The sequence below is a fragment of the Arachis ipaensis genome, chromosome B3 (assembly GCF_059453495.1).
Source record: "Arachis ipaensis isolate K30076 ecotype BB chromosome B3, ASM5945349v1, whole genome shotgun sequence".
NCBI lineage: Eukaryota > Viridiplantae > Streptophyta > Magnoliopsida > Fabales > Fabaceae > Arachis > Arachis ipaensis.
The window spans coordinates 98,223,319-98,245,250 of record NC_142438.1 but is presented as its reverse complement, the minus strand read 5'-3'; the positions used below and the strand labels follow the sequence as shown (position 1 = coordinate 98,245,250).

Genomic DNA, 21,932 nt, shown 5'->3' with positions numbered 1-21,932 from the left:
CGTGCCGGACGCCACCGCCGTCATCCCCAGCCACCTTTCTGCCCACTCTCCTCCATTCGCCTACCAGGTTCCGACGAACGCCACCCTTCTATCCTTCGTAGTTAATTCATATTTTTTCTGTTTATGTTCGTCATTAGGCTAGTTAGATATGCTTGTTGTTGTGGATTTTAGGTTGTTAGGTAGCCTAGGATGTGGTTAGTGGATTTAGGTCTGTTTAATTGCGCTGTTCGTGTTTCTTGTTTTATTCTGCTGTTGCTATGATGATTGTAATGTTCATATGCTGTACTTTCTTGTTTCTTGCTGCTCTGCACACTGCATTTTCATGTTTATATTCCCTATATGTAATTGCAGCTTTAATTTTAATTCATATGAACTATTTGATTGCTGTTTATTTTTCGGGACAATCCAATTTTAGCCGAGATGCTGCCCAAATTTCTATAAAATATTTTCATTCATGTTTTGGTTTTGGCATTTTGAACTCTGCTTTCCTCTGCTTTAACCAAACCAATTCATGACTGCCAGGGCATGCTTTCTTATCCTTTTTTATTTCCTGGTTCATAATTTGCATTTTTGATGTTTGATTCCAATTTTTGCTATTTCTATATCTATTTGAATCATCATCAACCTGTTTTCCTTATTTGGATATGAGTTACTTATAGCTTCTAACTATGAATACTTGTTACTTGGAATATTTTCATTATGCCACTTACTTTAACCCGCTTTTTACTGACTCACTAATGTTAACTTCCTAACTCTTTTTCAATTCTAACCAACCTAACCTTTCAAAACTTCTCTTCTGATTTTCTTTCACTTTCTTTTAACATACTAACCATGGCATGATGTTAATTTTTCTATTTAACATGAATTCAATTACATTTTGGATTGTGATTTCTTCTTTTCAAACTTTTAACTCCTATTCAATCCTTAATGCACATTTACTTAGCTCATATTCATTACTCTCCTGCTCCTTTGCCACTATGTGCTTCTTTTGTTAATTGCCTCCTTGTTTTCCTGTTTTTATTATATCCTTGAATTCTGTTTTTCAGGATGTCGGACTCCCACATAAAAGGGAAAGGAAAGGCAACAACTGGCAAACAGAAAAGAGGAGAAGCCTCTATGTCTATCATAGATCTCATGCATGATGCCTCCTTGCAGGAGAAAAATTTTACCCCGCAGGAGAAGGCCGACCAGCTAATCCCTACTACTGATCCAGTAAAGTTTGCAAACCGATACTGTGAGCTGAGGTATCCGGTGTTTGTAGCCTCCAGGAACCTATACCTGGAGAGAACTTTGAAGATCCCTGAAGAACTCCAGCAATACACCTCTGAGCAAATCAAACAAAGAGGCTGGTTCTTCCTAGAAAGACCCCTGACTGAGGTCAATGCATCTTGGGTTCGTGAATTCTACTACAATTACTTCAAAACTTCCCTAGATGCAGTGAACCTTAGAGGAAAGCAGATTCTGGTCACTGAAGAGGCCATTGAAGAAGTTCTGAAGCTTCTGCCTAAAACTGATCAGCTGGATGGTTATCAGAAAGCTGAGGAGGATATGCGCTTCATGCTATTTGATTGGGATGCAGCAAAGGCCCGGATAGCCCTTGACCCGACTGTTCCTTAGATTATGGGTCAGAACACCACCATGCCAAAGGGAATCAAGCGGATTTACCTGAATGATGAGGCTCGGCTATGGCATCAGATACTTAGCAACTTCATTATGCCGAGTACTCACGAGACTGAGATACCAGCCGCTATGATTACTCTCCTTTGATGTGTGATGGAGGGTAAGGACCTATACCTGCCACGCTTTATCCGGTACTATATGGCCAGAGTCCACGTCCGAGGCACTCTTCCCTTTCCTTACCTGGTTACACAGCTAGGCCGTCGAGCTGACGTGCCTTGGGAGGATGCTGATGAAAAGCCACCTGCTGCAGAATGCAAGAAGATTATCCCTCACAGTAGGAACTTTCTGGCTTTGGGCTACAGACCTCCATTCATCACTGCTACTGCTGACACAGCCACACCATCTGCCGGCCCCTCTTCTTCCACAGCTACCCCTGCCACCACCACTGTACCTCCACCTGCCCCAGAGCCCATCTATCATCTAGTGCACCGCCGTTTCGACGGCTTGACCAGATGGAGCGTCGCAACAAGCGACGCTATGAGCACCTGAAGTTGATGATACACTCTGGCGACATCCCCTCCGAGCCTGACACACCATCTGAGGCATCTGAGGAGGAGGCGGATGATCACGAGGCAGAGACTCATCCACATCACGAGGCAGAGCAGGCAGGCACCCAGCAGGCAGCATCACATCAGTAGGCTCCGCCTCAGATTCAGGCTGTAGACCCCGAGATCCCTATCCAGTCAGCACCTCCTCTGCAGCAGGCTGATCCTCAGACCACCACCACAGAGACCTCAGCTACCCACCCTTCCCGTGATGACACCCCTTCACACCCTGCTTGAGTGAACATCGAGGACGATGCTACATTTTAAGTGTGGGGAGGTCGCCATCTCTGGCATTCTTTTTTTGGTGAACCACTACATACTCTTTTTATTTATTTTGCTACTTTTCTGTATTTTTCTCTTTATTTTTATTTTTTATTCTCTCAGTACTTATATATATTACTATTTTTATGTATTTATTCTACATGTTGCATTTTAGTTCATATTTTAGCTATTTAGTTTAGTTGCAATTCTAACTTATTAGTTATAGAAATTGTGGATTAATTAGAAAAGTTTACCCTTTTTAACATAAGATAGCTTAGTTTAAATTGAAAAATATAAAAAGGAAGTAAACTAGGAACTTGAACACAATAGAAACAATCCACACACCTTGTATATATAGCATTACATGTTAGTTAGTTAACAATATTTCATCAAGGAGAAACACTAGAACTTTAAAGCCATTCAATATAAGTTTTACATTGAGAATAATGGGAATTTTTAACTAAACCTGCATGAAATACATAACTGATAAATGATTTTTGAGCTAGAGAACACACAGCCTGTGAGTTTTGAGCTTAATTGTATGGTTACATTCAAACCATAATATTTTATTCATGTGTGTTCCGCCCTTCTTTTTTATTCTGATGTTCTTTACTTTGTTTTAATCTATATGTCCAATTATAGAATAGAAATACATACCAAGAGAGTGATTGAGGCCATTATTTGATTTTAGCTCACTTATCCCAAAATAGCTTACCTTTTACATCACCCTTGTTAGCCCCCTTGAGCCTTTAAATCCCTTTTTTTTTCTATAAACCACATTACTAGCCTTAAGTAGAAAAACAAAATAAAAATCCCAAGTTGAATCCTTGGTTAGCTTAAGATAGGAAGTATGTATGGTTTAAATGTGAAAAAACCTATTGGGAACATGGATGATAAAAACAAAAGATAGAAAACAAAAGTTGAAAAGAATAAAATAATTCAAAATAAAGAGTTTTGGGAAGCATGCTCATGTGAAATCAAATTAACTGAATTACCATGTGCATTAATATATATATATATATATATATATATATATATATATATATATATATATATATTCTTCAGTATTTAAATAAAGGGGACACAAAAGAATTCCCCAAATGAGAAATAAAGTAATGCACATGGGATAAAAATAATAAATATTGAAACATGAGCATGTGACATCCAAAGTGGGAAAATATGGGAAAATAGGTAAAGAAGCTTTGCTTCAGAAAGTATGTATGTTATGTGAGATCTTAGACTAATTAAGGATTCACTTATTAGCTCACTTAGCCTTATAGATATACCCTTACCTTTACCTTGGCCCCATTACAACCTTTACTAAAGACCTCATGATTTTTGGTATGTCTATATTCTATAATTGTTGATTGGTTAGATGAAGAACAAAGTTAAAGAAAGTAAGGATAAAAAGAAGAATAGAGTGATTAACCCAATAAACACTGAGTGATTAGAGAGTAAACACAAAATCCAGTGAGGGTTCAATAGCTCATTAACATATATCTCTGTTGAAATTATTAATTGTCTTGCAAGTTTATAAAATGTTTTTTTTTTCATCTCAATTGTAAAGGCACTTTATCAATTATCTAAGGTTTGGCTATATATATATATATATGACTCCTTGAGAATGTGAATTAATTCAACCACATGCAAGCTTTATATACAAGTGAATAAAAACTAGAATTGCATGATGCATCATTCATCTAGGTAGTTGCATTTAGATTAGATTGCATTGCATGACATTCCACCACTTCAACCTAACATTACTCTTGGACTTAGCATGAGGACATACTATTGTTTAAGTGTGGGGAGGTTGATAAACCCATATTTTATGATATATTTTGTGCTTAATCCGAGTGATTTATTCAATCCTTCACCCACTTATTCATATTATTTGCATGGTTTTACTTTCCCTTCTTTATTATGTGATGTATGTGAAAAACATGTTTCCTATGCTTTAAAATTAATTATTTTAATTACCTTTATTTCCATTCGATGCCGTGATTTGTGTGTTGAGTAGTTTCAGATCTTCTAAGGCAGGAATGTCTTAAAGGATGGAAAGGAAACATACAAAAATGGATGGAAAGCATAAAATGGAGTTTGTGAAGAAACTGGCATCCACGCGATCGCATGGGCGACGCGGACGCATGCCAAGCGCGAAGAAGCAGCGACGCGGCCGCATGACTGACACGACCGCGTGCCTTAAGCAGAACACATATGACGCGGTCGCATGACTGACACGACCGCGTGACAGAGGCCACGCACCAGAAATTGCAGAAAATGCTCCCAGCGAATTCTGAAGCTCTTTTTGGCCCAAATCCAAGTCCTTAAAGCATAGACCAGAGGTTATGAAGTTGGGGAATGCATCCATTCAGAGAGACACCACTTTAGTTTAGATTTCATGATTTAGATTTAGTTTAGAGAGAGGTTCTCTCCTCTCTCTTCTCTCTTAGGATTAGGATTTAGGATTTTTCTTAGTTTTAGGAGTGACTCTCGATCCCAGGTTCAATGTTCTTTTACTTTATATTTATCTCTTATTTTTAGATACTTTAATGCTTATATTAGTTATGTTGCCTATTTGGCTTATGCTACATCCATGTTACAGATTACTCTTTTGAATTAATGTTATTTGAGGTATTTCAGTTTATTATTGCTTTCTTTTATTTACATTATTGTTATTCCCATCTGAAGACATTTTTATTCCAATAGATTTATTTTTCTTCTTTTGGTCTTGGTTAAGAAATCAGTAACTCAGGAGTTATCAAACTCAAACATGAATGATAATTGTTATCTTAGTTAATTAAACTGAAATTCAATAATCCCAATCTTTTCTTAGGAAATAAATAGGATTCGAAGATCAAACCAATTAATCCCTTGACCTTCCTTTATTTTAGTAAAGGTTAACAAAGTGGAATTAAGATTCAATTCTCATCATCATTGATAAGGATAGCCAGGATAGGACCTCTAATTTCTCATACCTTGCCAAAAGTTTATTTACAGTCATTTATTTATTTTACTTGCCATTTAAATTACTTGTTCTTCATTTACTTTAATTGCTAATTAAACTATTCATTCCTCATTCTCAAAACCCCAATTTACAATCTCCATAACCAATAATAAGAACATACTTCCCTGCAGTTCCTTGAGAAGACGACCCGAGATTTGAATACTTCGGTTATCAATTTATTTAGGGGTTTGTTACTTGTGACAACCAAAACGTTTGTACGAAGGGATTTCTGTTGGTTTAGAGACTATATCTACAATGCGACTGTTTTTATAAAATTCTTTACCACCATAAAATCCCAACGTCAAAATGGCGCCGTTGCCGGAGAACTGCAATTGTGTGCCTTATTATTGGTTATTGTAAATATTTTCTTTTACTTGTTTATTTGCTTTTATTTTCCTTCTTTATTTCTTTTAGCTACTATGAATTCTCACCCCTTTCGCTTTGAGTTTGGTTCTATTGTTATTGAAAGGAATGGAAGTTATAACAGGAACATGCATCAAGGTCAGAGCAATCAAAGATGGATGGAGCCAAGAGGATCTGATCAACCCTTTAGGCAACAACACCCTCCAAGATATTATGGACAAAGACCATTCTACAATGCATACCAAGCAATTATACATGGTGGACAACCTTGTAATTACCAACAAGCCCCACCCTTTGCTTATAGACCATCCTCTCATCATAACTCCGAACCACCACACTCACAAGCTCCTTTTCACCATTCACCACTGTATGATCCTCATTTACCCCAATTCCAGTCCAATCACTCCCAAACACCACCACTTCCCCCTGTGCCATATCCAAATCTATCACCCCGAGAATCAGAGGTTCGCTTCAAGGAAACAGTAAATCGACTTCAAACAACCCTTCATCAACTGGAGCAAGCAGTAGTCAATTATCTTCTAGACGTTCGAACATTCAAGGACATCCCACAGCCCCATGTGGACAATCTAATGAAGAGCGTAGCATGAAGAAAATACTAGAAACTCCAGTAGACAAGACAGAGCATGGCTTCGTGCTGGAACAAGAAGAGGAAGCTGTTATTATTGAAGAGGTGTTGAGACAAATTGAGCCAAAAGGCTGCTGCAACACTTGACACTGAGCTATCATTGAGAAATAAGTTTCTAAGCAAAAGAAAAAAAGAAAAAGCTAACAGGGATCAATAAAAGAACAAGGCATTATAGCAGCAACTCTGGTGAATCCTCAAAGAGACATTTCATATCTGTCAGCTAAGAATAATTGAGCTGCATCTTATCTGCATAAAACCCCATAGTCCAAATTCTATTACCTGCTAAATAAGGACATATATACTTCTCTGTTTTGTTTTATTTCTTCTCATGTTTAGTGCTTGCTTGGGGACAAGCAAGGTTTAATTTTGGTGTTGTGATGACAAGTCATCTTATGCTAGTTCTACAAGCATTTTTCACTTGTTTCATTAGGTTTTATGCACTTTCTTGCACAATAAGTAGGAGTGGAATTTCATGATTATTTTGAATCAATCAAACATCATTTATTTTACACAAAATCATAAGGTTTATGCTAGAATTAATTAATTTTATGAATGATGTAAAGACCTTGTGATATTGGTGAGACTTTGATTGCTTGTTTGGTTACTTGTAGGTGAAGAAATGAAGAAAAAAACAAAGCAAACAGTAAAGCGTTACGTTCAAAAAGGAAGCACCACGCTCAATAGCAAACAAGGCTAGCGTTCACTTCCAAAGTGAGTGCCATGCTCACTTAGTTACCTCTTTTGTGGATTTCAAGCTTTGGGGGAGGAAGCCTTGTGCCATCCGCACTAAGCAGTGCACAAAATTAGAGCGTAGCGCTCACTAAGGCAGTGCTAATGAAGGGAAGGCGCGCACCAAATGGTGCAGCGCTCAAACAAAGGAGCCTAACGCTCAATAAGAGAGCGCCAAGGAAGAAGGGCGCGCTTCAAGTGAGGAAATTGGCACCAAGGGAGAGCGCTCAATAAAGGAGCGCAGCGCTCACTAGGAGAGTGCTAGGAGGCAACATGCGCACCAAAAGGGCACGCTGAAGGAGTAAACGTAGTGCTCAATTAGTCAACGGAGCGCTCCACTGGAAGGAGCACCAAACTCCCCTAACCCACTTCAAACAATTGCCACTCGGATCCACTTTTTCAAGGCCAAACCAAAAAGCCCACTCCAAGTGCTTAATGACTGAAAATAGAAAGTGTATAAATAGGAGCAAGTTTGATTTGAGAAAAAACTTTGGAGCTCTTCTTATTTTTCCTTTCTAGAATTTTAGAATTTGGGGGAATTGGGATCAGATCTAAGTTTGCTTTCTGTGTTCATTTTTCTTTTCTTCTGCAACTTCTATTTTCGGTTTTGTGTTTTGAACTCAGATTGAAGAACTCCACTGAAATTCTTCATCTGAGAATCATCTTTTACTTTTCCTTTTTATAGTTCTAAGAATTGGAAATTGGATCTCAATCTTCTTTTCTGTTTTCATTTTATTTCTTCTGCAATTTCTTCTTTACTTTTTGGTCAAGAGAGTAATTGAGATCTAGATTTACTTGCTGTTCTTGTTACTCTCCTGCAATTGTCAAATTTCTCTTTTAGGATTTCATAATTGAGCTAAGCTTTCTTGCTGTTTTGATTCTTCTGCAATTTTTCATTTCTGTTTTAGTTCTTCTGCAATTTCTCTTCATCTCATACTTCTTTAATCCACTGCACTTCTATTTTCTAGTTAAATTTGAATCCCAATACCCAAATCCCTTTATTCTTAATGCAATTTAAGTTTCTTGACAATTTAGATTCAGCAAATTTTAATACCTTGCACTTTAAGTTTCAGTTGTTTACTTTTCTTGCAATTTAAGTTTCAGCACTTTTACTTTCTTGCACTTTAAGTTTCTGCAATTTACTTCTTCTGCACTTTAAGATTTTGTCAATTTACCTTCTCCCTTTTATTTTCATGCAATTTTACTTCTGTTAATCAGGTTTCACTCAAATCATCAAATATTCGCTTAACTAAATTCATCACCATACTAAAGTTGCTCAATCCATCAATCCCTGTGGGATCGACCTCACTCTTGTGAGTTATTACTACTTGATGCGACCCGGTACACTTGCCAGTGAGTTTGTGTGGAATCATTTTTTCCCTCATCACAATCCTACCTTGACCCTAACTCCATTACAACCCTTGAAAAGACCTCTTGATATGTGTATTCGTGCATTAAATTTTTGTTAATTGGTAGAAGAAGAACAAACCTTAGAGAGAAAGATTAGTAGAGAACCGAGAGAATCGACCCTCAAACACTAGAGTGATTAAAGTGTATACAATTCCAGTGAGGGTTCGATGCTCAATTCTTTGTTTCCGGCTTTCACGAGCTTTCTTCTTGCAAGTCTACTTATACTTCATTTTATGATTTGAATTAGTGAGATCCAATTCATATTTGTTCTTGAAAGATTTATTTATTTTTAACCAAGTAGGTAGAAGCATTTTTGCATGTAGTTGCATTCATATAGATAGGGTGCATTTAATAAGTCCTACAATCCCTCTTCACTCTTTTAGTTCTCTTGAGCTTAGCATGAGGACATGCTAATGTTTAAGTGTGGGGAGATTGATAAACCACTATTTTATGGTTTATTTTGTATTAAATTGAGTAGATTTTATCAAATATTCTCACACTTATCCATATAAATTGCATATTTTTAAGTTTCCTTCCTAATTTTGTGCTATGATTGAAAACATGCTTCTTTGGCCTTAAATTTGCTAATTTTAATCCTCTCTTATTACCATTCGATGTCGTGATATGTTTGTTAAGTGTTTTCAGGGTTTATAAGGCAGGAATATCTTAGAGGATGGAAAAGAAGCCTGCAAAAGTGGAAGGAAAACAAGAAATTAAGGATTTCAGAATCTGGTAGTGATGCGCACGCATGGACGACACGTACACTTCACTAGTGCAGCAGACAAATGACGCACACAAAACACTGGGGGCGATTTCTGGGCTGCTTTTGGCCCAGTTTCAAGCCCAAAAATAAAGATTAGAGGCTACAGAATGGGACGAATCAAGGAACTATTCACTTTTTATTCATTTACACTTTAGGTTTAGATGTAGGTTTCTAGAGAGAGCCGCTCTCTAGGTCTTATGTAACACCCTAATTAGCCTAAGCTTTACCTCGCGTCATAAAGCAAATGTCAATCAGAGATTACGACAGTTCTAAGCTCATACATAATATATATATATATATATATATATATATAGAATAGTATAATCTAGAAGCCCGATGAATGATATAGCTCAAAACAAGATTTCAAAAGCATAAAACATTCTACCAAAGCTGCTATCTTAAGGCACAAGAAACATATAAGATATAACAAAAGATAAGTATATAATATCATAGGAAACTAGCCACGGCTCGCGGAGTTTAAGCCGGCTAGCCATATATAGATATACAGGACCAGACAGTAAAAATAGCTTATACAAGTTTTGTTCTCTCAATACACACGCCTCTAGGCAAAGCAAAATACAAAAGTGAGAGACCTATACAAAATAGACCAAAAGACTCAAAAAGATGTCCTGATCCTCCGCTTCTGTTACCAACCAAACAACTCACCGAGGTGGGTTGCGACCTGCATCTGAAAAACACAACAGAAATATGGTATGAGAACCGGAGGTTCTCAGTATGGTAACAGTGCCCAGTGATGTAGGATATAAGACCCCGGGATGCCAAAGGCAATCCTAAGCTCCATATCCATCACAAGATTTCAATCTTAAAGCATACTAAAAAAGATAAGCATAATATATAATCCTTAACATAAATGAACCGGGTAATCTATCTTAGGGAATTTCTACTATAATCAAACACCAATGTCCCATAGCCTTCACCAACCGATCCTCCATGCGATCCCATCGCCACCGCCTTCCGAACCTCCTCAATCCCAGTAGAAAACACAGGTAATATACAATGCAAGTAAAACACAAGTAGAAGCATATAAGGCAAATAATTCAAATAGCAAATAGGCATGGTATACAAATATGCAAGCCATTTCAAGTAGCCAAAGCATACAAACAGATAGAAAATGCATATGATGAATGCCTGTCCTACTCGCTGTGATATCACATTGTCGGTTCAACTTCCAACCCGACATATCTCCATGGAGACGTCGCCCTTCGGAATTCTCATATGGGAACCCCCGAGATATAGTGCCCGGATCACTGTCCAGGTACCAGCGCCTACACGCTCTATTGATCCGAAGGGATGCGAGCGAGATACTCTTGCCACAGACCTCGCATCTCAATGCAAGTGGGACGAACCACCGCCCTTACGCCGCCGCCACAACCTCGACAGGAGGGATCCAACCGCCGTCCCTACCGGGCACATAGCGTCTCTAATGAGCGGATAATTTATACGCTTTTTGGCATTGTTTTTAGTATGTTTTTAGTAGAATCTGGTTACTTTTAGGGATGTTTTCATTAATTTTTATGTTAATTCACATTTCTGGACTTTACTATGAGTTTGTGTGTTTTTCTGTAATTTCAGGTATTTTCTGGCTGAAATTGAGGGAATTGAGCGAAAATCAGATTCAGAGGTTGAAGAAGGATTGCTGATGCTGTTGGATTCTGACCTCCCTGCACTCAAAGTGGATTTTCTGGAGCTACAGAACTCGAAATGGCGCGCTTCTAATTGCGTTGGAAAGTAGACATCCAGGGCATTCCAGCAATGTATAATAGTCCATACTTTGCTCAAGTTTAGACGATGAAAACTGGCGTTCAACGCCAGCTCTCTGCCCAATTCTGGCATCCAGCGCCAAAAAAGGATCCAAAACCAGAGTTGAACGCCCAAACTGGCACAAATACTGGCGTTCAACTCCAAGAAGGACCTCTACACGTGCAGCACTCAAGCTCAGCCCAAGCACACACCAAGTGGGCCCCGGAAGTGGATTTATGCATCAATTACTTACTTTTGTAAACCCTAGTAGCTAGTTTATTATAAATAGGACCTCTTACTATTGTATTAGACATCTTTGGATCCTGGATCGTATTTTGATCCTGTGATCACGTTTTGGGGGCTGGCCATCTCAGCCATGCCTGGACCTATCACTTATGTATTTTTAACGGTAGAGTTTCTACACTCCATAGATTAAGGTGTGGAGCTCTGCTGTTCCTTAAAGATTAATGCAAAGTACTACTGTTTTCTATTCAATTCATCTTATTTCGCTTCTAAGATATTCATTCGCTCTTCAATCTGAATGTGATGAATGTGACAATCATCATCATTCCCTATGAACGCGTGCCTGACAACCACTTCCGTTCTACCTTCGACTGAATGAGTATCTCTTAGATCTCTTAATCAGAATCTTCGTGGTATAAGCTAGATTGATGGCGGCATTCAAGAGAATCCGGAAAGTCTAAACCTTGTCTGTGGTATTCCGAGTAGGATTCAATGATTGAATGACTGTGACGAGCTTCAAACTCGCGATTGCTGGGCGTAGTGACAGAACGCAAAAGGATAGTAAATCCTATTCCAGCATGATCGAGAACCGACAGATGAATAGCCGTGCCGTGACAGGGTGCGTTGACCATTTTCAATGAGAGGATAGGATGTAAACTATTGACAAGGGTGATGCCTCCAGACGATTAGCCGTGCCGTGACAGGGCATTTGGATCATTTTCCCGAGAGAAGACCGAAAGTAGCCATTGACAATGGTGATGCATTACATAAAGCCAGCCATGGAAAGGAGTAAGACTGATTGGATGAAGATAGCAGGAAAGCAGAGGTTCAGAGGAACGAAAGCATCTCTATTCGCTTATCTGAAATTCTCACCAATGATTTACATAAGTATTTCTATCCCTATTTTATTAATTACTTTCGAAAACTCCATTATTATTTTATATCTGCCTGACTGAGATTTACAAGGTGACCATAGCTTGCTTCATACCAACAATCTCCGTGGGATTCGACCCTTACTCATGTAAGGTATTACTTGGACGACCCAGTGCACTTGCTGGTTAGTTGTGCGAAGTTGTGAACCATGGTATTGGCATCATGTTTTTGGCGCCATTACCAGGGAAAGAAAGAGCGATGAATTTTACATAATCAAAGTGTAATCACAATTTCTGCGCACCAAGTTTTTGGCGCCGTTGCCGGGGATTGTTCGAGTTTGGACAACTAACGGTTCATCCTGTTGCTCAGATTAGGTAATTTTCTTTTTGTTTTGTTTTCAAAAATTGTTCAAAAAATCTTTCAAAAATTTTTCTTTTGTTTTCGAAAAAGAAAATGTTTTCAAAAATAAATTATTCTATGGCTTCAAAATTTTTTTAAGAATGAATTCTAGTGTTTCATGAAGCATGAGAAGCCTGGCTGGCTGTAAAGCCATGTCTAAATTCTTTTGGACTGAGACTTCCACTCATAAGTATATGAAGTTGGATGAAATATCAACTATTGTATACATGAGAAGTATCTATGTTTGCTGAAGCTTGGGTGGCCATTGGCCATGTCTAATTCCTGGACTGAAGCTTTAGACTAAGAATGCAAGATTCCTGGAATTCATATTAAAAAATTTTGGAATCCTTATTTTTCTTTTTCAATTAATTTTTCGAAAAATCCAAAAAAATTTTAGAAAATCATAAAAATCAAAAATATTTTTCTGTTTCTTGTTTGAGTCATGTGTCATGTTATAAGTTTGGTGTCAATTGCATGTGCATCTTGTATTTTTCGAAAATTCTCATGCATTCATAGTGTTCTTCATGATCTTCAAGTTGTTCTTGGTAAGTCTTCTAGTTTGATCTTTGCATTTGCATGTTTTGTGTCTTTTCTTGCTTTTCATATGCATTCTTGAATTCTTAGTGTCTAAGCATTAAAGAATTCTAAGTTTGGTGTCTTGCATGTTTTCTTTGCATTAAAAATTTTTCAAAAATATGTTCTTGGTGTTCATCATGATCTTCATAGTGTTCTTGGTGTTCATCTTGACATTCATAGCATTCTTGCATGCATCACATGTTTTGATCCATAACTTTCATGCATTGCATCATTTCTCTTGTTTTTCTCTCTCATCATAAAAAAATTCAAAAAATCAAAAAAAAATATCTTTCCCTCTTTTCTCTCATAATTTCGAAAATTAGATTTGACTTTTTCAAAACTTTTTAAAATCTAGTTGTTTTTGTGAGTCAAATCAAATTTTCAATTTAAAAATCTCATCTTTTTCAAAATCTTTTTCCAAAATCAAATCTTTTTCATTTTTCTTAGTTATTTTCGAAATTTTCAAAAATATTTTTCAAAAATCTTTTTCTTAATTTTACATCATATTTTCGAAAATAACAATAACAATTAATGTTTTGATTCAAAAATTTCAAGTTTGTTACTTACTTGTTAAGAAAGGTTCAAACTTTGAGTTCTAGAATCATATCTTGTGATTTCTTGTGAATCAAGTCATTAATTGTGATTTTAAAAATCAAATCTTTTTCAAAACTAATTTCAATCATATCTTTTCAAAAATATCTTCTTATCTTATCTTTTTCAAAAATGTGATTTCAAAATATCTTTTCTAACTTCCTATCTTCTTATCTTTTCAAAATTTGTTTCAACTAACTAACTAACTTTTTGTTTGTTTCTTATCTTTTTCAAAACTACCTAACTAACTCTCTCTCTCTAATTTTCGAAAATCCCTTCCCCCTTTTTCAAAATTTCTTTTTAATTAACTAATTATTTTAATTTTTAAATCTTAATTTTCGAAAACTACTAACCTTTTTCAAAAACTATTTTCGAAAATCACTAACTCTTTTTCAAAAAAATTATTTTCGAAAATCCTCTCCCTCTCTCATCTTATTCTATTTATTTATTCATCTACTAACATCTCTCCCTCACTCACAAAAAAAATCCGAACCCTCTCTCTCTCTTTCTGAGTTCAGATTTTTCTCTTCTTCTTTTCTTCTACTAACAATAAGGAACCTCTTTACTGTGACATAGAGGATTTCTCTTCTTTTCTTGTTTTCTTCTCTTTCTTATGAGCAGGAACAAGGAAAAAGGCATTCTTGTTGTAGCTGATCCAGAACCTGAAAGGACTCTAAAGAGGGAACTAAGAGAAGCTAAATTACAACAATCCAGAGATAACTTGATTGAAAATTTCGAACAAGTAAAGGAGATGGCAGCCGAACCCAACAACAATGCAAGGAGAATGCTTGGTGACTTTACTGCACCAAATTCCAATTTACATGGAAGAAGCATCTCCATTCCTACCATTGGAGCAAACAATTTTGAGCTGAAACCTCAGCTAGTTTCTCTGATGCAGCAGAACTGCAAGTTTCATGGACTTCCATCTGAAGATCCTTTTCAGTTCTTAACTGAATTCTTGCAGATCTGTGATACTGTTAAGACTAATGGAGTAGATCCTGAAGTCTACAGGCTCATGCATTTCCCATTTGCTGTAAGAGACAGAGCTAGAATATGGTTGGACTCTCAACCTAAAGATAGCCTGAACTCTTGGGATAAGCTGGTCACGGCTTTCTTAGCCAAGTTCTTTCCTCCTCAAAAGCTGAGCAAGCTTAGAGTGGATGTTCAAACCTTCAGACAGAAAGAAGGTGAATCCCTCTATGAAGCTTGGGAAAGATACAAACAGTTGACCAAAAAGTGTCCTTCTGACATGCTTTCAGAATGGACCATCCTGGACATATTCTATGATGGTCTGTTTGAGTTATCAAAGATGTCATTGGATACTTCTGCAGGTGGATCCATTCACCTAAAGAAAATGCCTGCAGAAGCTTAAGAACTCATTGACATGGTTGCAAATAACCAATTCATGTACACTTCTGAGAGGAATCCTGTGAATAATGGGACGCCTATGAAGAAGGGAGTTCTTAAAGTTGATACTCTGAATGCCATATTGGCTCAGAACAAAATATTGACTCAGCAAGTCAATATGATTTCTCAGAGTCTGAATGGAATGCAAGCTGCGTCCAACAGTACTCAAGAGGCATCTTCTGAAGAAGAAGCTTATGATCCTGAGAACCCTGCAATAGCAGAGGTGAATTACTTAGGTGAACCTTATGGAAACACCTATAATCCATCATGGAGAAATCATCCAAATCTCTCATGGAAGGATCAAAAGCCTCAACAAGGCTTTAATAATGGTGGAAGAAACAGGTTTAACAATAATAAACCTTTTCCATCATCCACTCAGCAACAGACAGAGAACTCTGAACAAAATACTTCTAATTTAGTAAACTTAGTCTCTGATCTATCTAAGGCCACTATAAGTTTCATGAATGAAACAAGGTCTTCCATTAGAAATCTGGAAGCACAAGTGGGCCAGTTGAGTAAAAGGATCACTGAAATCCCTCCCAGTACTCTCCCAAGCAATACAGAAGAGAATCCAAAAGGAGAGTGCAAGGCCATTGACATAAGCACCATGGCCGAACCTGTAAGGGAAGGAAAGGACGTGAATCCCAAGGAAGAAGACCTCTTGGGACGTCCAGTGATCAATAAGGAGCTTCCCTCTGAGGAACCAAAGGAATCTGAGACTCATCTAGAGACCATAGAGATTCCATTGAACCTCCTTATGCCATTCATGAGCTCTGATGAGTATTCCTCTTCTGAAGAGAATGAGGATGTTACTGAAGAGCAAACTGCCAAGTTTTTTGGTGCAATCATAAAGCTAAATGCCAAATTATTTGGCATGGATACTTGGGAAGATGAACCTCCCTTGTTCACCAATGAACTAAGTGATCTGGATCAACTGACATTGCCTCAGAAGAGACAGGATCCTGAAAAGTTCATAATACCTTGTACCATAGGCACCATGATCTTTAAGGCTCTATATGACCTTGGTTCAGGGATAAACCTCATGCCCCTCTTTGTAATAGAGAAACTGGGAATCTATGGGGTGCAAGCTGCTAGAATCTCATTAGAGATGGTAGATAATTCAAGAAAACAGGCTTATGGACAAGTAGAGGACGTGTTGGTAAAGGTTGAAGGCCTTTACATCCCTACTGATTTCATAGTTTTAGATACTGGAAAGGAAGAGGATGAATCCATCATCCTAGGAAGACCTTTCCTAGCCACAACAAGAGCTGTGATTGATGTGGACAGAGGAGAATTGATCCTTCAATTGAATAAGGACAACCTTGTGTTTACAACTCAAGGATCTCTCTCTGCATCCATGGAGAGGAAGCAGAAAAAGCTTCTCTCAAAGCAGAGTCAACAAAAGCCCCCACAGTCAAACTCTAAGTTTGGTGTTGGGAGGCCACAACCAAACTCTAAGTTTGGTGTTGAACTCCCATATCCAAACTCTAAGTTTGGTGTTGGAGAGTCTCAACAATGCTCTGAACATCTGTGAGGCTCCATGAGAGCCCACTGTCAAGCTATTGACATTAAAGAAGCGCTTGTTGGGAGGCAACCCAATTTTTATTTATCTAACTATATTTTTCTTAGTTATATGTCTTTATAGGTTCATGATCATGTGGAGTCACAAAATAAATATAAAAATTGAAAACGGAATAAAAAACAGCAGAAGAAAAATCACACCCTGGAGGAAGCATCTGCCTGGCGTTCAACGCCAGAACAGAGCATGGTTCTGGCGCTGAACGCCCAAAATGGGCAGCATCCTGGCGCTGAACGCCCATAACAAGCATGGTTCTGGCGTTCAACGCCAGAAATGGCAACAAATGGGCGTTGAACGTCCAAAATGGGCACCAACCTGGCGCTGAACGCCCAGAGTTGTGTGCAAGGGCATTTTACATGCCTAAATTGGTGCAGGGATGTAAATGCCTTGACACCTCAGGATCTGTGGACCCCACAGGATCATCTCAGGATTTGTGGACCCCACAGGATCCCCACCTACCTCATCATCTCTCTTTCCATTCATGATCATCCCTTCTGTTTTCCATTTACCACTCACATCCATACACCCATTACCTTCAAAATTCAACATCTCTCTCCCACCCAATCCCACCCATATGGCCGAATACACACATCCATCCATCTCCTCCATATCTTCTTCTTCTTCTTCTATTCTTTTTTCTTTTGCTCGAGGGCGAGCAACATTCTAAGTTTGGTGTGGTAAAAGCATAGCTTTTTTGTTTTTCCATTACCATTGATGGCAGCTAAGACTGGAGAATCCTCTAGAAAAGGAAAAGGGAAGACAAAAGCTTTCACCTCCGAGTCATGGGAGATGAAAAGGTTCATCTCCAAAGCCCATCACTAAGAAAAAGATGGAGCAAGCAAGAGAACCCATTCATGGAGCTCAAGAGGCGTATGAAGCTCATCACCATGAGATCCCGGAGATGCCTCAAATGCACTTTCCTCCACAAAACTATTGGGAGCAAATCAACACCTCCCTAGGAGAATTGAGTTCTAATATGGGACAATTAAGGGTGGAACATCAAGAGCACTCCATCATGCTTCATGAAATAAGAGAAGACCAAAAAGCAATGAGGAAGGAGCAACAAAGACAAGGAAGAGACATAGAAGAGCTCAAGGACATCATTGGTTCCTCAAGAAGGAAATGCCACCATCACTAAGGTGGACTCATTCCTTGTTCTTATCTCTTCTGCTTTTCGTTTTCTATGATAAGTGCTTATCTATGTTTGTGTCTTCATTACATGATCATTAGTAGTCAGTAACTATGTCTTAAAGTTATAAATGTTCTATGAATCCATCACCTCTCTTAAATGAAAAATGTTTTAATTCAAAAGAACAAGAAGTACATGAGTTTCGAATTTATCCTTGAACTTAGCTTAATTATATTGATGTGGTGACAATGCTTCTTTTTTTCTGAATGAATGCTTGAACAGTGCATATGTCTTTTGAAGTTGTTGTTTAAGAATGTTAAATATGTTGGCTCTTGAAAGAATGATGACTAGGAGACATGTTATTTGATAATCTGAAAAATCATAAAAATGATTCTTGAAGCAAGAAAAAGCAGCAAAGAACAAAGCTTGCAGAAAAAAAAAAATAGGCGAAAAAAAAATAGAAAGAAAAAGAAAAAGCAAGCAGAAAAAGCCAAAAGCTCTTAAAACCAAGAGGCAAGAGAAAAAAGCCAATAACCCTTAAAACCAAAAGGCAAGGGAAATAAAAAAGATCCCAAGGCTTTGAGCATCAGTGGATAGGAGGGCCTAAAGGAATAAAATCCTGGTCTAAGCGGCTAAACCAAGCTGTCCCTAACCATGTGCTTGTGGCGTGTAGGTGTCAAGTGAAAACTTGAGACTGAGCGGTTAAAGTCAAGGTCCATAGCAAAAAAAGAGTGTGCTTAAGAACCCTGGACACCTCTAATTGGGGACTTTAGCAAAGCTAAGTCACAATCTGAAAAGGTTCACCCAGTTATGTGTCTGTGGCATTTATGTATCCGGTGGTAATACTGGAAAACAAAGTGCTTAGGGCCACGGCCAAGACTCATAAAACAGCTGTGTTCAAGAATTATCATACTGAACTAGGAGAATCAATAACACTATCTGAACTCTGAGTTCCTATAGATGCCAATCATTCTGAACTTCAATGGATAAAGTGAGATGCCAAAACTATTCAAGAGGCAAAAAGCTATAAGTCCCGCTCATATGATTGAAGCTATGTTTCATTGATAGTTTGGAATTTATAGTATATTCTCTTCTTTTTATCCTACTTGATTTTCAGTTGCTTGGGGACAAGCAACAATTTAAGTTTGGTGTTGTGATGAGCGGATAATTTATACGCTTTTTGGCATTGTTTTTAGTATGTTTTTAGTAGAATCTGGTTACTTTTAGGGATGTTTTCATTAGTTTTTATGTTAAATTCACATTTCTGGACTTTACTATGAGTTTGTGTGTTTTTCTGTGATTTCAGGTATTTTCTGGCTGAAATTGAGGGACTTGAGCGAAAATCAGATTCAGAGGTTGAAGAAGGACTACTGATGTTGTTGGATTCTGACCTCCCTGCACTCAAAGTGGATTTTCTGGAGCTACAGAACTCTAAATGGCGCGCTTCCAATTGCGTTGGAATGTAGACATCTAGGGCTTTCCAGCAATTTATAATAGTCCATACTTTGCCCAAGTTTAGATGACGCAAACGGGCGTTAAACGCCAGCTCTTTGCCCAATTCTGGCATCCAGCGCCAGAAAAGGATCCAAAACCAGAGTTGAAGGCCCAAACTGGCACAAATACTGGCGTTCAACTCCAAGAAGGACCTCTACACGTGCAGCACTGAAGCTCAGCCCAAGCACACACCAAGTGGGCCCCGGAAGTGGATTTATGCATCAATTACTTACTTTTGTAAACCCTAGTAGCTAGTTTATTATAAATAGGACCTCTTACTATTGTATTAGACATCTTTGGATCCTGGATCGTATTTTGATCCTGTGATCACGTTTTGGGGGCTGGCCATCTCGGCCATGCCTGGACCTATCACTTATGTATTTTTAACGGTAGAGTTTCTACACTCCATAGATTAAGGTGTGGAGCTCTGCTGTTCCTCAAAGATTAATGCAAAGTACTACTGTTTTCTATTCAATTCATCTTATTTCGCTTCTAAGATATTCATTCGCTCTTCAATCTGAATGTGATGAACGTGACAATCATCATCATTCCCTATGAACGCATGCCTGACAACCACTTCCGTTCTACCTTCGACTGAATGAGTATCTCTTAGATCTCTTAATCAGAATCTTCGTGGTATAAGCTAGATTGATGGAGGCATTCAAGAGAATCCGGAAAGTCTAAACCTTGTCTGTGGTATTCCGAGTAGGATTCAATGATTGAATGACTGTGACGAGTTTCAAACTCACGATTGCTGGGCGTAGTGACAGAACGCAAAAGGATAGTAAATCCTATTCCAGCATGATCGAGAACCGACAGATGAATAGCCGTGCTGTGACAGGGTGCGTTGACCATTTTCACTGAGAGGATAGGATGTAAACCATTGACAAGGGTGATGCCTCCAGACGATTAGTCGTGCCGTGACAGGGCATTTGGATCATTTTCCCGAGGGAAGACCGAAAGTAGCCATTGACAATGGTGATGCATTACATAAAGCCAGCCATGGAAAGGAGTAAGACTGATTGGATGAAGATAGCAGGAAAGCAGAGGTTCAGAGGAACGAAAGCATCTCTATTCGCTTATCTGAAATTCTCACCACATGATTTACATAAGTATTTCTATCCCTATTTTATTAATTACTTTCGAAAACTCCATTATTATTTTATATCCGCCTGACTGAGATTTACAAGGTGACCATAGCTTGCTTCATACCAACAATCTCCGTGGGATTCGACCCTTACTCACGTAAGGTATTACTTGGACGACTCAGTGCACTTGCTGGTTAGTTGTGCGAAGTTGTGAACCATGGTATTGGCATCATGTTTTTGGCGCCATTACCAGGGAAAGAAAGAGCGATGAATTTTACATAATCAAAGTGTAATCACAATTTCTACACACCAGTCTCATAATCTCAATGAAAAAGTAGTGCAGTAGTTTTCAAAAACATTTTCAGTATAAGATGGATCCATTGATGTGTGCGCGCACCACCTGTGCTAGCGTTGCAACCAGTAGACATTTCCCTGCCTGTGTGTGCGCACAGGTGTGTGCGTCCGCACAGAATAAGATTTTCGCAGGGTTGTGTACGCGCACAAGGCTGTGTGTGCGCACACATTAGAAATCATAAAATTTTGCAACTTAGCGGAATTTCAGATTTTTAACACCAACTTTGAATGATCATAACTTCCTCTACGAAAATCCAAATTTTACAAACTTTATATCAAATTGAAGGGTTTTCAATAAGCTTTAATTTCAAATAAATTCCAATTAATTTTGAAAACCGAGGCAAAAGTTATGATCGAACAAAGTTCACCAAAAATCCATTTTTATCAAAGTTCACAATTACCACCATTTCTTACCATACACATTCCAACCCATATCAAACCATTCAAAACTCCATTTCTCATCAAAATCCATACTCTAAGACATATTGTACCATTTTTACTACTCTTTCCTTTGCATTTCAACATTCTCAACCTTGAATATCAATATACAACACATCAAGCAATTTCTTACCAACACATTCATAAATTCTCATTTCATCAATATCATTCTTCCTCATCAACTCTTTCATAGTCCTTAGTAATGACTAAAATACATATTCATACAAGTTCATCATACATTACATTCCAACCCCATTATCTCAATCAACATTTACAACATTAACAACCCAAACAATCATCAACAACATATAAATTCCAAACCTATCATATGGGACAATAGCCTAAATGTCCATGAATATTATATACTACATAGAGGAAACCAAAACCATACCTTGGCCGATTTCCAATATGCCCTTAAACCAAAGTTGAGCACAAGCTAGGCTTTTCCAACACAATCCAAGCCACCAACAATCACCAATAAGCTCCAACAAGTTCAATTACTCACCACTTCAAGCTATAACACACATAATTCACCATAATTCAACCTAGGGTTTATCAAACTAGAAATTTCAGAAGGATTTAATGGCTCTTACCTTTTC

The 21,932-nt window shown here is 38.0% G+C and overlaps 1 non-coding gene across 1 annotated transcript; it reads right to left on the bottom strand.

Annotated features, from left to right (window-relative positions):
- Positions 1-14,991: 14,991 nt before the first annotated feature.
- Positions 14,992-15,099, bottom strand: LOC148571723 (small nucleolar RNA R71). The gene has a single exon (XR_015908467.1). It is a non-coding gene; the product is annotated as a small nucleolar RNA R71 (small nucleolar RNA).
- Between the last annotated feature and the right edge of the window lie 6,833 nt (positions 15,100-21,932).